This window comes from Bos javanicus, chromosome 2, assembly GCF_032452875.1.
Source record: "Bos javanicus breed banteng chromosome 2, ARS-OSU_banteng_1.0, whole genome shotgun sequence".
Classification (NCBI taxonomy): domain Eukaryota; kingdom Metazoa; phylum Chordata; class Mammalia; order Artiodactyla; family Bovidae; genus Bos; species Bos javanicus.
The window spans coordinates 7,254,977-7,270,784 of NC_083869.1; the positions used below are offsets into that span (position 1 = coordinate 7,254,977).

At 37.2% G+C, this 15,808-nt stretch overlaps 1 protein-coding gene across 1 annotated transcript in view; it reads left to right on the top strand.

Annotated features, from left to right (window-relative positions):
* The window catches only part of COL5A2 (collagen type V alpha 2 chain), a 158,015-nt gene that overhangs the window by 34,281 nt on the left and 107,926 nt on the right, over positions 1–15,808 (top strand). The window lies entirely within an intron of this gene.

Sequence of the window (15,808 nt, forward strand, 5' to 3'; positions counted from 1 at the left end):
ATCACAGAACATTTCCTTGATAATCATAATTTGGTTTTTTAATCTTCAGAGGGCTGCGGATTGTTTACTAGCTATTCTAAGGATTTGTGATAAAATGCTCATTTTTTCCTACCAGGTCATTTGGTATAGGTCCAGAAAGCATGTGAGAGGAGATGAGGCTTCTTTTTCTTTTCATTGTCCTCCTCCTATAACGCCCTCCTCTTCCTCCTCCATCTCTTCCACCCTGCCACTCTCTCATCTCCCTACCCAGGAGATTTTGCTGGGGTGCTGGAATATTGGGGAAGACTTGTAGACACATTTGAAGCTAAAAATCACTCATGATTCGAGAGACTTCTCGGGGCATACTTTGTCTAAAGAAATCAGAGCACTTTACTCCTTAAAATGTTCCAGTATTTGAACTTCTCTCTTTTTTTTTTAGATTTTATTTTATTTTTTAACTTTACAATATTGTATTGGTTTTGCCATATATTGAAATGAACTTCTCTATCTTAAGAAGTACTTATTTGCCCCTCCTACTTAGGGTTTCCTGACTCTAAGCGAGCTCCTTATGCAAGTCAAAACATCTTCCCAATTCTCTTGGTGACTCAATATTCAAGTAGTTTTGGTATGAATCGTGTCAGAGTCCTTTTGAAAATATAAATATATTTCAACCACCAGGTCTTTCCTGTCCAAACTGCTTACTTAGCTTGACAACTCTAACAGATTAGTCAAGCATCATTTGCCCTTCCAGGACAATGATTCCTCTGTGAGTTCTGTTGTATTAAGTACATAGTTATACCCCATTTAATAATAGGTTCCATAAGATTGCCTGGGTGGAAATCAGTCTTAGATTTCCAAGGTCTTCACTGGACTTTGTGTTTATGAATGAGGTCACTATTGACTTTTTACCTTTTCTGGCTTGGTGTAATTCGGTATTGATAAGTCACATGTCTTTCTTAGCTCATTGTCCAACACTCACTCTTAAATTCTTTCATAATTTTTGGGTAGAAGGTAAAATCACAGGTATTTATAATACCTGTATATAATAAATAATAAATAAGTAAATATAATAAATAATCACAGGTATTTATCTGTGCCCAATTTCCTAATGAATAAAACACTTAATATATTTTTTAGCAACTTGAATCTAGTAACTCAATATACAGTTTAAATGTTGAAATCATAAAATGAATACATCAAAACAAAAAAATAACTATTAGAGAATTCCTCCAATATACTGTTTTATATTTAGCATTCTTTTGAATGCTGTGGTTGGATTTCTTCTTTTCTTTGAAAAATTTTAAGAGTTCTTTTCATTACTGGCTATGATGTTCCTTGTAACATAGTTTCCAGATATTTTTCTGATCTGCCTAATTTCTATTTGCATCTGATCTCTCACATTTTGGAATTTTCCCTTTTCTCTCTTAATTTGGAAATATTTACATTTTATGCTTATTGCTTTACTCTCTATGAAGTCAGCTTGTACTGTAGCAATCTGCTGTTAAAGCATTTTTTTCTTTTCTTTTTTGCATTTGGCTTGTTTTTATGATTCAGGGCAAAAAATTCATCTTGGGCTTCTAATGCTGTATTTTAAAATAGTCTCCAGACTTCCTGTGGTTTATTTTATTTCAAACTATTCCTTTTTACCTTTTTTTTTTTTTTTATAATGGCCACATTTTCCTAGGCTTTCTTTCCTAAAATTGAATTATTTAATATGGCATTCCTTCTTTTGCCCAAATTCTGAACCTAATTGTTGTAAATAATGAGTAGACAGACTCAGGCACTCATGATACAGCCTACTACATCAATTCCTGCTCAATTCTGTCTAGACACTCTGAAATTTCAGTTTCACCAAGCAGATGTTTGTAATCTCTTGTATTCTTGGTTATTGCCTGTGGGAGAATGACAATATAAATTCACATGATCATTAATTTATCAAGTATTTTCACTTTCTTAATTGTTGTATACTATTCTGATTATTTTGCTTAAAATGGTTCCCTATAGCATTTAGAATAAAAGGTTTATATTCTTTAACAAACAAGGCCTTTGATAAGTTGGTCTCTAATTACATATCATCATTTACTTCCCACACAAACTCTTCCTTTGCTCTTCCAGTAAAGTTCTTTGTAATTGGTATAATTTCACAACTCTATACCTTCTCCCAGATCTTCTTGGAATACTTGTTCTATCTTCATGTATTCAGATGTAATCAAGATGTCCACTATAATCAAAACGGTATCTGTAGGCCATTTCTCAGTACATTGCAGGCAGATTCTTTACTGTCTGAGCCACCAGGGAAGCTAAATCACATATGTGTGTGCATGCGTGCTTTGGCTCAGTCATGTCTGACTCTTTGTGACCTTATGAACTGCAGCCTGCCAGGCTCCTCTGTTTATGGGAATTCTCTGGGCAAGGACACTGGAGTGGGTTGCCATGCTCTCCTCCAGAGGAACTTCCCGACCTGGGAATTGAAGTAGGGTCTCCTGGATTGCAGGTGGATTCTTTACTGGCTAAGCTACCAGGGAAGCCCTAAATTACATATGTATGTGTTAGTTGCTTAGTCATGTCCGACTCTTTGAGACCCCATGGACTGCAGCCCACTAGGCTCCTCTGTCCATGGAATAATCCAGGTCAAAATACTGGAGTGGGTTGCCATTCCCTTCTCCAGGGGATCTTCCCAACCCAGGGATCGAATCCGGGTCTTCCACATTACAGGCAGATTCCTTACCATCTAATCCCTTAAATTACATATAACTTTACCTAAATCTATGATCCTTTGCCTTCTCTGTAATTCTACTGTCTTGCCCTGTGTAAGTCCAGATGTGAGAGTCAGCATGTTGCTTGGAAACACAATAAAGACCATTCATACCAAGTGTCTGAGAATTTAATCATTTAATTGAAAATTTGGAATTCTAAGCAAGAGTCATGTTATTAAGGACTAAGATCACAATTACTTTCTTTCTTCATCCTTCATCACTCTTCTCTGTCTCTGACTCCATCTCTCTATTTCTATCTCTATCTCTTTTTCTCCCATACCTTCCTTCTCAAAAAAAAAGACAAAAATCTTTCCTTATTTCATACATTTTTGTAGTCTGACCTTACCTTCTATACAGACTTTTTTTATACTCTAAAAGGTGAAAGGTGAAGTCACTCAGTCGTGTCTGACTCTTTGCAACCCCATGGACTGTAGCCTACCAGGCTCCTCCATCCATGGGATTTTCCAGGCTAGAATACTGGTGTGGGTTGCCGTTTTCTTCTCCATTATACACTAAACAACTTAGCAAATGTATTCTTTTGCAATGATGTGCTTGCCCAACAGAAATCTTACTGAATAAAATCTTCTTCAGCTTATTACCTAACAGTAATTTTTAAAGTGCCCACAGCAATCTGGGGAATGTAGTAGACAGCATTTCTACAGTGGTGAAAGGGCAGATAAAATTTTTGCCTCTTGGAGTTTCTAATTTAGTGTGTCATCCAAACAGCCGTGCACTGTTACAGATTACTTGGTTTGGATCCCTAGTTGGATTTGGTGTCATTCCTATGGCTACCATGGCATCCAATACATACTTCTATTCCTACAGGTAACCATGAATTTTTATAATTGGTTATTTGTGGGTTAATTTCTACTAGTCTGTAAACTCAAAGGAAGGATGATGTCTTTCTTATTTCACTTTGCAATTCTCAGAGGTGAGTGTTGCACCTATATGTATGTGTAATGCTGTACTGAATAAGTATTGGATAAATATTTGGGTTTGTAGGAACTAATCATTTATATTTTCAGATTAGTTTCATTATTTTAGTGGACCATACTGCATTTTCATTACCATAATTTTATTATTAAATAAGAAATCCAGTGAACACTGCCTTGAACCTATGTACAAATATTAAACAAGGAACAGATGCTCAGGGAATACGTTATTCTTAATTTCTAATGTAAGTGAATTTTCACATTATTTTACTCATTTAAATAAGGTTTATATTGGATTCATAGTCCCCAAGTAGTATTTTTAGTGCTTTCCAGATGAAAGAATCCTTCTGTCCTCTCATATCCCATTTTTTTCAGAGTTTGGGATTTAGGAAGTCTTTATGAGAATCAAGAAACACTCATGGCTTCCATTGTTCCATAATGTAAGAATTTAGAAGGAATTCTGCCATGCTCTGAAGGCAATGCTGGTTGCGGACTGTAGCTCAGCTTTCCGTGAGTTTCCAAACTCAAAGGGCTAATTCAATAAGAATCACTGTAATAGGAAGAAAATTGCGTGCTAAAGTGTTCCGGGAGATGATGAAATCTCTTATCTTATTAATTTGGCAGTGCTGAGTTCCTCTTACGTAGAATGTAATTTCCTTTCTAAAAGAAAATGAGGCATCTGTTCCTACTCAGAACCAAATGGAGAATTCTTCATTCACCTCAGCAAGTCAGGGCTGTTCAGGGCTCACACTGTACTTCCTGCTCAGGATGTTTTATTCATACAAACTACTCAGTGTAGCTAGGGTTTCACATTATTTGTTGGACTAGTAAGCATTTGCCATTTCTCAAGTTCATTATGACTTTAAAAAAACTTTGATGAAAATGTATATATTTTAAAAATTTAACAAGATGGCTCATGGAATTCATTCAGTCCAAAGTTTTTTGAAAAAGTGTCACATATCGTATCAGGTATATCTATTTTTTGGGGGGGGCTCCCAATCTTTTCAACATTTTGTGGTTACCACAAGGACATTGCAGTCTTCTGAGTCTTGATGAAGCTAAAGATATATTTATAAAGTCACAGTCCAATTTTCTAATCCAGCATTTAAACAAGCACTGATTATTTATTTTTCCTCCCTCTCCTTTTAGAAAACTCTTGCTCAGAAATAAAACTTTTGCTCGCTTAACTAGATAAAACTAAACAAATTCCCAGCAATGTACTCACTTATTGAAACTGAGATTCCTATTCTTCATATGTCTCAAACAGCATATTTCTTTCTTTCCTTTGTCTATTTTTCTGATTTCTTGAATTGTTGAGAAAACTTTCAAGTACTTTTGAATTCACTGTTTTTAGAGTCTTGCATCACAACAACATGTTTCTTGCAGGGGAAGAATGTCTTTGAGAGTCTGCACCCATCTGGTTCGCAGATGAAAAATACAAGCACCAGATTTTTTGTTCCCCTTAATGATCTGGGAAAGAGATGGGACCTAAAATTCTACCCTGCTGATCCCTCATATAATAATCTCCATTACTGTGTCAAATTCTCCAGGAATTCAATTCTCCAGCTACCTGTTTTGTAAGGATGAAGCACACACTACCTATGACATTCCATTTGTAGGACATTTACCGTGGTGCTGTAATGTCTTCATTCTTTTCCATAGCCTAGCCACATCTTACTCCTTTTTCAAAGGCAAGGCTGGTTTAAGGTTTTTGTTTTTTTTCTCTTGTGAAGTCTTTCCTAGTTAAACTAACCTTCATGCATCTCTCTTTCATTGCCCAGAATGCTTGTTTCTGCACCAAATCATGGTGTATGTTGGTTTAAATGTTTCACAAGTGTTTGGTTCCTCGATCAGAGTGTAAATTGTTTGATAGCAAGATTCTTTTTGTTTTATTCTGTAAAGTGTAAGAGACAGTAAAAGAGACGCAATGGATAGTCAAGACCTCGTTGTTGAATAAATACTAATTAATGCCATTGAAGAAGCCTCATTCTAATAACAGAATGTGGGAGAGACTATATTAGGAAGGGATTAAGTTAGGAAAAAAATTGTAATGTATAATATTAACCTCAATTACAGGGCTGGGTCTAGCATTTACACAGGTGTCAACCCTGGGTGACCTTAATAAGAGGTCAGTGTGCTCTTCTTCTGGTGGTGCAACCTTCTAGCTAAGGCTCATAACAAGACAAAGGGAGTTTGGAATTAATTTCAGCTCCCATTGGGCCCCTCAGTTGGAGCTTTGTGAAGTGTTCAAAATGCAAATGATACATAGCAGCCCTCCAGATAGTGGCACAGATGATGTATGGAAGTAGAGGAAGTTTGGTAGTTTAGGAAGTGCCTACACTGTGTGATTTACTCTGTGTGGCATAAAGCTAGAGCCTATGAACCCAGGACATTTTATGAGTTACGTGCTGGAAGAGAGTTGTGAGTAGCTGTGGCTGTTGCAAAAAAGATTTATTTAAGAAGGTAGGTTTTAAAATAGCTGTAGAAATATTTGAGATCGAAAAGACCAGAGATAGGTAGGAAAGTAAGGGAGCAGTAGGTGAGGTTTGTAGGGTGTGAGCAACAGAGTGAAGAAAATGACACAGTGCTGAAGGTGTGGGTGCATTTGCTACTGGGGTCGAGTGCAACCAAGGGCTATGGCTCAGATTCAGCAAAGGTGACATGGTTGAGTGCCGTCGAGGAAGACAGTTTTAGAAGCTGCATTTAAAATAGGTTGCAGGGCATCAATAGTATTAAAAAATTTACAAGATGTCTATGGTATTGAAAGCAGAAAGAAAAGGGTGAAAGGATGTTGCTGAACCATGAAGGACGCTGGGATTCTTGGCCTCCAGGGGAGAAGAATTCAATCCGGGGCCAGAGACGAGGCTTGATTGCTCAGAGCTTTTGTGTAATAGAGTTTTAGCAAAGTATAAAAGGGATAGAGAAGCTTCTGACATAGACATCAGAAGGGGGCAGAAAGAGGACCCTCTTGCTAGTGTTAGCAATGGAGTTATATACTTTTTAATTACTTATTACAGTGAATCAAAAGAATGTCTGTAAAGGTTGTAAAGACCTTACTAGATAGACCTACTCCCGTAATTTACATTTTAAGATTACAGGATTAGCCAGAAGTTTTTTTCTAGAAACTGTCCTCAAGCAGGATACATTATTGTGATATAATCCTCACAAATGTAGAGGAAGAAAAAAAAGTTTGTTCTTTCTTCCTCCTTGAGAATTCCAGACCCCTCTCTCCTTGGGGACCCCTGGTCTTCTTATCAACCTGCCTAGGAAGTGACTCTCTCAAGGGCAGTGATTAAGATAAAGTATAGAGAAAAATTTCTGGTTGACTCTATGTGGGTATAAAGTCTGAGGATGTGTGCTCTGAAAGTTGAGGAGATAGAATGGATAGTAATGACTTAAATTATTATTCTATTCGGATATTCATGAATGTAAAAATAATTATTACTGTTTTGGGAGTACTGGTTATCGAGTTCTTAATATGTGCACTCGATTATTAAGCATTCTTAAAGCATAACAGTATTGAACTGGCATTCAAAAATATGATCTCCCAGGTATAGGCTTAAAGTATTCATTTTTAATAAAGGATCATTTGTTTTCCTTAATTGAAAATCTGCTTATAATTTTAATGGCATAAACTATCTTCAAAAATTACTCACACTCTAAAATTCGGTGGTCTTATGGGAATGTTTCCCAAAGAATAGAATATTGGTCTATAATGATACACAGGATAATTTCAGGTAGCCCACATTTTATATTTTGCAGTTATGTGTTTCTATGTATGTTAGAAAAAAAACTGTATAGCTTATCAAATCTGAGGTTTGTTTAGAACTAAGTTTAAAAATTTAAAGCTTAAAAAATAGAAGAGTCAAATTAAAATAAATTTTAATGGAAAATACACAGAAATAATGGTTTGTAATATAAACAAGTACAGAAAATTTTTGATTATGGTGAACTAGTTGACTGACAAAGGGGAAATACTGATCTATAGTTTACTTATTTCATAAATTTTAAGCATGTATCTCAAGAATAAGAATAAAAGGAAATCAGGGGTAATTATAAATGTTTAGCCTGGAGGAGCAGAGAAGGCAATGGCACCCCACTCCAGAAGTCTTGCCTGGAAAATCCCATGGATGGAGAAGCCTGGTGGGCTGCAGTCCATGGGGTCGCGAAGAGTCAGACACGACTGAGTGACTTCACTTTCACTTTTCACTTTCATGCATTGGAGAAGGAAATGGCAACCCACTCCAGTGTTCTTGCCTGGAGAATCCTGGGGATGGGGGAGCCTGGTGGGCTGCCATCTATGGGGTTGCACAGAGTCGGACATGACTGAAGCGACTTAGAAACAGCAGCCTGGAGGAGGGCATGGCAATCCGTTCCAGTATTCTTGCCCAGAGAATCCCCATCGACAGAGGAGCCTGGTGGGCTACAGTCCACAGGGCTGCAAAGAATCAGATTGACTGGGTGACTAAGCACAGCATAGCACATAAATGCTTAGACATATTTAGTTGAAAGGAAAACTTGTAATAGAAAGAATTTTACTATTTTAAGGAAATTTTTGGTTTAAAGTTATTTTCATTGTAAAGCAATCATCCTCCACTTAAAAAAAATAAAGTTATTTTCAATCACCAAAACATTTTAAATAGTTTTAATTTAAATCTTTTAGAACAGTTTGTATATATTCCAATTGTAGACTGTCATCTCTATGCAATGTTTTTAATATTTACATAAATTAGGGGAAAATTTAGCTGTCACTTATATCAAATTTATATAATCTGTTAGCATAAACCATAAGAGATTCCAGAAAAATTTGATAGTATCCATAAAACATCTCAATTTTTTCCTTACTATCACAAAGCTTAATTTGTGGTCTTTAGTCTTTGACGTAAACTTCATTATGAAATCAAGCAAGTGAAATCTATTGCACAACTGTATTTCTTTACATTTAGAAGATATGGCTTCACTACTAAGCTCTATAATCTCTTTGATCCAAGTAACTGACCACTTGACTTTGTCTACAGGTCAGCATTTACCTTAAGAATCCAGAGGAAATTTAGCCGTGAATTTGTTCACTCTTTCCCTGCAGCACTGATAAATTTCAAGAATCCAGGGGAAAGTTGAGAGATGAGACTATGTAAACTATAAAGATTGCTTTAACCGTGTAACCCAAGTGACTATGTAAACTTATTTTATTTATTGCGTGAAATGAGACCATTAACCAGAGCCATAAATAAATTATCCTAGACAGCTGGACATTCTACTGTATATCAGTGACATCAGCTCAGTTCAGTTCAGTTCAGTCGCTCAGTCGTGTCTGACTCTTTGCGACCCCGTGAATCGCAGCACGCCAGGCCTCGCTGTCCATCACCAACTCCTGGAGTTCACTCAGACCCACGTCCATCGAGTCAGTGATGCCATCCAGCCATCTCATCCTCTGTCGTCCCCTTCTCCTCCTGCCTAGTTGTTGGCTAAAGTAATAGAAAAAACACACCTTCTGCAGTCATATTAATAAGCCTTTGAAAACTGACTCTTTAGTACTTTGGGGAAATCATTTGCCTCTGTGAGTCCCAGTCCTTTTATCTGTAAAATGGGGAAAGAGGAAAATAATTTCTATCTCAAATAGTTGTGAGCATTTATCAAATAACATCTGAAAAATGCATTGAAAAAAATAAAGTTAATAAGTAATTCTTATGATTACTGATGACCTTGATACTCTAAATTAAGCAATATCTTCTTTGTTCTGTTGCACACTATAGTTCCACACTAAACCACCTGGAATCTTTAGCTCATGTTACTTATCTCCCATGTCTGCCTGCCAATCTTGTTTTAATTCTTAGACTGTTTCACTTTCAGCATATCTCTATGGTAAGGAGTACATCTGACTGTATTATAGTTCTTTTCAATAAAACAATGATGATTTATGATTAAAAATATTTTAAAATATCAAATGGGCAAAGTATGCTTTTTAGTACATTTTAGAATAGGATATTTGAATCTTTATTCATTAACAAGTAATATTTTTCTAGTGATTAGTAGAGTGCAGTACTTTCCTTCACACAACTTATCTTAATCAATTTGAGGTAAGCATTATTAAACCTGTTTTTTGAATTGGAAGAATTAAGACTTAGAAAAATAAATAACTTACTGAAGGTGTCCCTGTTAGTATTTTCTAGAGCTGGATCTTTAGATGTCAGAAATGATTTTTCCTAGTATACATTAAAACTCTACAATGGGAAATAATACTTAATAAAAACAAGGGGAAAGGGAGTATGAATATTTAAAGCTCTGACACTATAGCATGATGCATTTAAAGCAAAGATAAACTTCCCCATTCTTTCCCTTCCTTTTTGTATACATGTTCAGTGGCTCAGATGGTAAAGAATCCTCCTGCAGTACAGGAGACTTGAGTTTGATCCCTGGGTCTGGAAGATCCCATGGAGAAGGGAATGGCTACCCACTCTAATATTCTTGCCTGGGAAATTCCATGGACAGAGGAACCTGGTGGGCTACAGTCCATGGGGTTGCAAAGAGATGGACAGGACTGAGTGACTAAGCACACACACATACAGTTTCTATATTCTTATCACCATGGACAGAGGAGCCTGGCAGGCTACAGTCCAAGGGTCACAGAGAGTCACACATGTCTGAGCAATTAGGCACAAGCACATACATAACATTTCTGTATCCTTATCATTAGCTTTGTTGAATTTCAGTGGTATCTCTGTGTTTAGCTATCTGTTCTACAAGCAATTTTGTTTGTTCTAAAAACAGTCTATACTTCATAATAATGTGCCAAATGTGTCTCCAGGCTTAAACGCTATTGATGTTCAGAATAGTCCTCTAATCTGTTCCACAGAAGAAATAAAAGAAGGTGAAGGCAACTTGGCCCTCAGGAAAGAGCTCTAGAATGGGACTCAGAAGACTGTGTTCCTCTTTGATGGCTTGGGCATGATTTTTATGTTTTAATGATCTGGAATATTTTTGTGTTTCTCTTTATTCTATATGGTTCTCTAAGTCAATGATCCCTACCTGAATTTCACAGGCTGAATGGGCCGGCTTATATGTTTTGTTTGGACCACATGGTGTTTTTTTTTTTTTTTTTTTAAAACTCTTTGAATTATGAAACTACCATTCGAAAATTGAGAGATGTCACACACAAGTGCTGATTTCCAGAGTCGCTTTAAAATGTATCATGTCTGAGAAACCGTGGCCCCGTGTTGTTCATGTATCAGTCACTTTGCATCGAATGGTGGTTGAAACCTTGGTGAGGATTGAACACTGAGAGGCCAGTTCAGGCTTCACCCCACATGCACGGTTTTTTCACATAGTCTTGAACCCGTGACTAGCACATTGGGAAAACAAAAGGTTGTCTATGACATATGTTTTTTAAGTAAAATGAGAAAAAGTACATTTCTCAATGCAAAGGAGAAATATCCCTATTTACTTGATCTGCAAAGTGTCACTGCAGCAAAATAATACCACTTAAAATTTTAATGCAGAATAAGCCCTGTCCACTAAATTTGTAGGTTTGCCCTAATCCTTGGTTCTCCAGTGAGGATCAGAACAAAATGTCTTCCTTCCTGCCACTTCTATAAAATGACTCTATAAAGTATTATGACCTAACATGGAGTTCGGATTTTTGTGTGGCCTTAACGTATATACTATTATTATATGGTCAGGTTTTAAATCTTTAGAAGACATCTCTAATGTCATATTTTTTCATGACAATTTTTGTAAATCCTGAACATGTTATTTTGTGTAAATGGCTAATGAAAATAATGTATTCATGATCCATGAACTGAATTTACTGCTATATTTAAAGCACTATATTTGTATTTCTTGGTTGCAAAGATCAGTCTAGTTAGTTTTATTCAGAAAGGAAATGAATAAAGACAACATTTATTAAAATTGTAGAATATAGATTTCTGGTATGCTAAATATAGAGAATATGGATTTAGCATTATATTTGGCATTTATCTTCTGTTTTTAAAATGATGAATGTTATGATAAACTAGAAAGTTTGAGCAATTAACAGTTAAAATGAAAATAAAGCCCAAATTATAAATAGCTGGAAGTGAAGCAAGCTTATAGTTTACTATGTTTTACTGATTGAACTAAATTAGATATATTTGACAAGACAATGGACTTATGGCAGGAACAACAACAAAAAGATTATAATTACCTGGAAAAGGTGGGGAGGATTTAAATCAAGTTTTAAGTATAAAAATAAGTATGTTTTTTAGTCGCAAGTTGTGTCCAAATCTTTTGTGATCCCATGTATTAGGGCCTGTCAGGTTCTTCTGTCCATGCGCTTTTCCAGGCAAGAATATTGGAGCAGGTTGCCACCCCTTCTCCAGGAGATCTTCTTAACCCAGTGATTGGACCTGCATCTCCTATATTGGCAAGTGGATTCTTTACCCCTGAGCCACAAGTTCAGTTCAGTTCAGTTCAGTTGCTCAGTCGTTTCTGACTCTTTGCGATCCCATGAACCACAGCATGCCAGGCCTCCCTGTCCATTACCAACTCCTGGAGTCCACCCAAACCCATGTCCATTGAGCCGATGATGCCATATAACCATCTCATCCTCTGTTGTCCCCTTTTCCTCCTGCCCTCAATCTTTCCCAGCATCAGGGTCATTTTCAGTGAGTCAGCTCTTCGCATCAGGTGACCAAACTATTGGAGTTTCAGCTTCAACATCAGTCCTTCCAATGAACACCCAGGACTGATCTCCTTCAGAATGGACTGGTTGGATTTCCTTGCAGCCCAAGGGACTCTCAAGAGTCTTCTCTAACACCACAGTTCAAAAGCATCAATTCTTCAGTGCTCAGCTTTCTTTATAGTCCAACTCTCACATCCATACCTGACCACTGGAAAAACCATAGCCTTGACTAGACAGACCTTTGTAGACAAAGTAATGTCTCTGCTTTTCAATATGCTATCTAGGTTGGTCATAACTTTCCTTCCAAGGAGTAAGCATCTTTTAATAGCAACAAGGGATAACCACAATAAGTATAGTATAAAAAAATTTTTTAAGTATATAAAATAAATCAGGTTTAGCAATTTGACCACCTACCTTCCCCAGTGTCACTGAGTAACTGTCAGTATCATAAATTTTACCATGTTTTTGCATAATTGTCTGTATATATAAATAAAAAAACACAGATTTTTATCTTGTTTATGCATGTTTAATATTAGGTGTATATATTTGTATTTATGAAAAATTACAGTTGCCTGAGTCTAAATAACCATTTATATAAAATAAAATATCTCTAAATACAATAGAAAAAGCTGTGAAAATAAGAGAAGTGAAAAGCAAAGGAGAAAAGGAAAGATATACCCATCTGAATGCAGAGTTCCAAACAATATCAAGGAGAGATAAGAAAGCCTTCCTCAGTGATCAGTGCAAAGAAATAGAGGAAAACAATAGACTGGGAAAGACTAGAGATCTCTTCAAGAAAATTAGAGATACCAAGGGAACATTTCATGCAAAGATGGACTTGATAAAGGACAGAAATGGTATGGACCTAACAGAAGCAGAAGATATTAAGAAGAGGTGGCAAGAATACACAGAAGAGCTGTACAAAAAAGATCTTCATGACCCAGATAATCATGATGTTGTGGAGCCAGACATCCTGGAATGTGAAGTCAAGTGGGCCGTAGGAAGCATCACTACAAACAAAGCAAGTGGAGGTGATGGAATTCCAGTTGAGCTATTCCAAATCATAAAACATGATACCATGAAAGTGCTGCACTCAATATGCCAGCAAATTTGGAAAACTCAGCAGTGGCCACAGGACTGGAAAAGGTCAGTTTTCATTCCAATCCCAAAGAAAGGCAATGCCAAAGAATGCTCAAGCTACCATACAATTGCACTCATTTCACACGCTGGTAAAGTAATGCTCAAAATTTTCCAAGCCAGGCTTCAGCAATACGTGAACCATGAACTTCCAGATGTTCAAGCTGGTTTTAGAAAAAGCAGAGGAACCAGAGATCAAATTGCCAACATCCACTGGATCATCAAAAAGCAAGAGAGTTCCAGAAAAACATCTATTTCTGCTTTATTGACTATGCCAAAGCCTTTGACTGTGTGGATCACAATAAACTGGACAACTCTGAAAGAGATGGGACTACCAGACCACCTGACCTGCCTCTTGAGAAGTTGGTATGCAGGTCAGGAAGCAACAGTTAGAACTGGACATGGAACAACAGACTGGTTCCAAATAGGAAAAGGAGTACGTCAAGGTTGTATATTGTCACCCTGCTTATTTAACTTATATAGAGTACATTGTGAGAAACACTGGGCTGGATGAAGCACAGGCTGGAATCAAGATTGCTGGGAGAAATCTCAATAACCTCAGATATGCAGATGACACCACCCTTATGGCAGAAAGTGAAGAAGAACTAAAGAGCCTCTTGATGAAAGTGAAACAGGAGGGTGAAAAAGTTGGCTTAAAGCTCAACATTCAGAAAACGAAGATCATGGCATCCGGTCCCATCACTTTGTGGCAAATAGATGGGGAAACAGTGGAAACAGTGGCTGACTTTTTTGGAGTGGGGGCTCCAAAATCACTGCAGATGGTGATTGCAGCCATGAAATTAAAAGATGCTTACTCCTTGGAAGGAAACTTATGACCAACCTAGACAGCATATTAAAAAGCAGAGACATTACTTTGCCAACAAAGGTCCATCTAGTCAAAGCTGTGGTTTTTCCAGTAGTCATGTATGGATGTGAGAGCTGGACTATAAAGAAAGCTGAGCACCAAAGAATTGATGCTTTTGACCTGTTGTGTTGGAGAAGACTCTTAAGAGTCCCTTGGACTGAAAGGAGATCCAACCAGTCCATCCTAAAGGAGATCAGTCCTGGGTTTTCATTGGAAGGACTGATGTTGAAGCTGAAACTCTAATACTTTGGCCACCTAATGCGAAGAGCTGACTCTGGGAAAGATTGAGGATAGGAGAAGGGAACGACAGAGGATGAGATGATTGGATGGCATCACCTTCTCAATGGACATGAGCTTGAGTAAACTCCTGAACTTGGTGATGGACAGGGAGGCCTGGCATGCTTCAGTTCATGGGGTCGCAAGGAGTTGGACACGACTGAGTGACTGAACTGAACTGAACAGAAACACAGTACACAGTATGAAACTATGTTATATATGTGTGTGTATGTATGTGTGTATATGTATGTATGATTATATATACACATATAATGATATGTATGACATAGGGATTTTACTAGATATTTTTACATGAATGTCAAAGCATTAGTCACTCAGCTGTGTCTGACTCTTTGTGACCCCATGGTGTGTAGCCTGTCAGGCTCCTCTGTCTCGAAATTCTCCAACAAGAATATCTGAGTAGGTAGCCATTTTTTTCCCAGGGGATCTTCTCAACTCAGGGATCAAACCTGGGTTTCTTGCATTAAAGGCAGATTCTTTACTATCTGAGCCACCAGGGAAGCCCTATTTTTACACAAAAGTGAAAAGTGAAAGTGAAGTCACTCAGTCGTGTCAGACTCTTTGCGACCCTATGGTCTGTGGCCTACCAGGCTCCTCCGTCCATGGGATTTTCCAGGCAAGGATACTGAGCAGGTTGCTGTTTCCTTCTCCAGGAGATCTTCCCGACCCAGGGATTGAACCCAGGTCTCCCGCATTGTAGGCAGCTGCTTTACCATCTGAGCTACCAGGGAAGTCTATTTTTACATACATAATAGTAATATTTCTATTAGAAGATACTTCTGAATTCAATGGAAACTTCTGGTTTGCAGAACAATGTGTTGGTTTTTCATATACAAATTAATTTCTTGTGAAATTATACCACATAAGTTAACATTTAGAGAAATAAATCTATGAATATAGATTGAGTTAACCATCAAGATTCTGGCCTTTCAGTGCTGAGAAGCCAGAGCTTGAGTCATGACCCTATCTCAGCAAGTCTCATGCTACCAATCATTCTGTACTAATATCCGACTACATCCTGTCCAGAAAATGAATGTGGCTGAGAAAAAAATGTATGATCAAATAAAACTTGTTTCTATGCTGATTTTTCATTCTTCATAAAAGCTAAAACCAACCATGCAGTCTGATTTCAAATCCAGGATCTATCACTTCGAGGCGTGGGAATCTTGGTAATGGGGCAAATTGT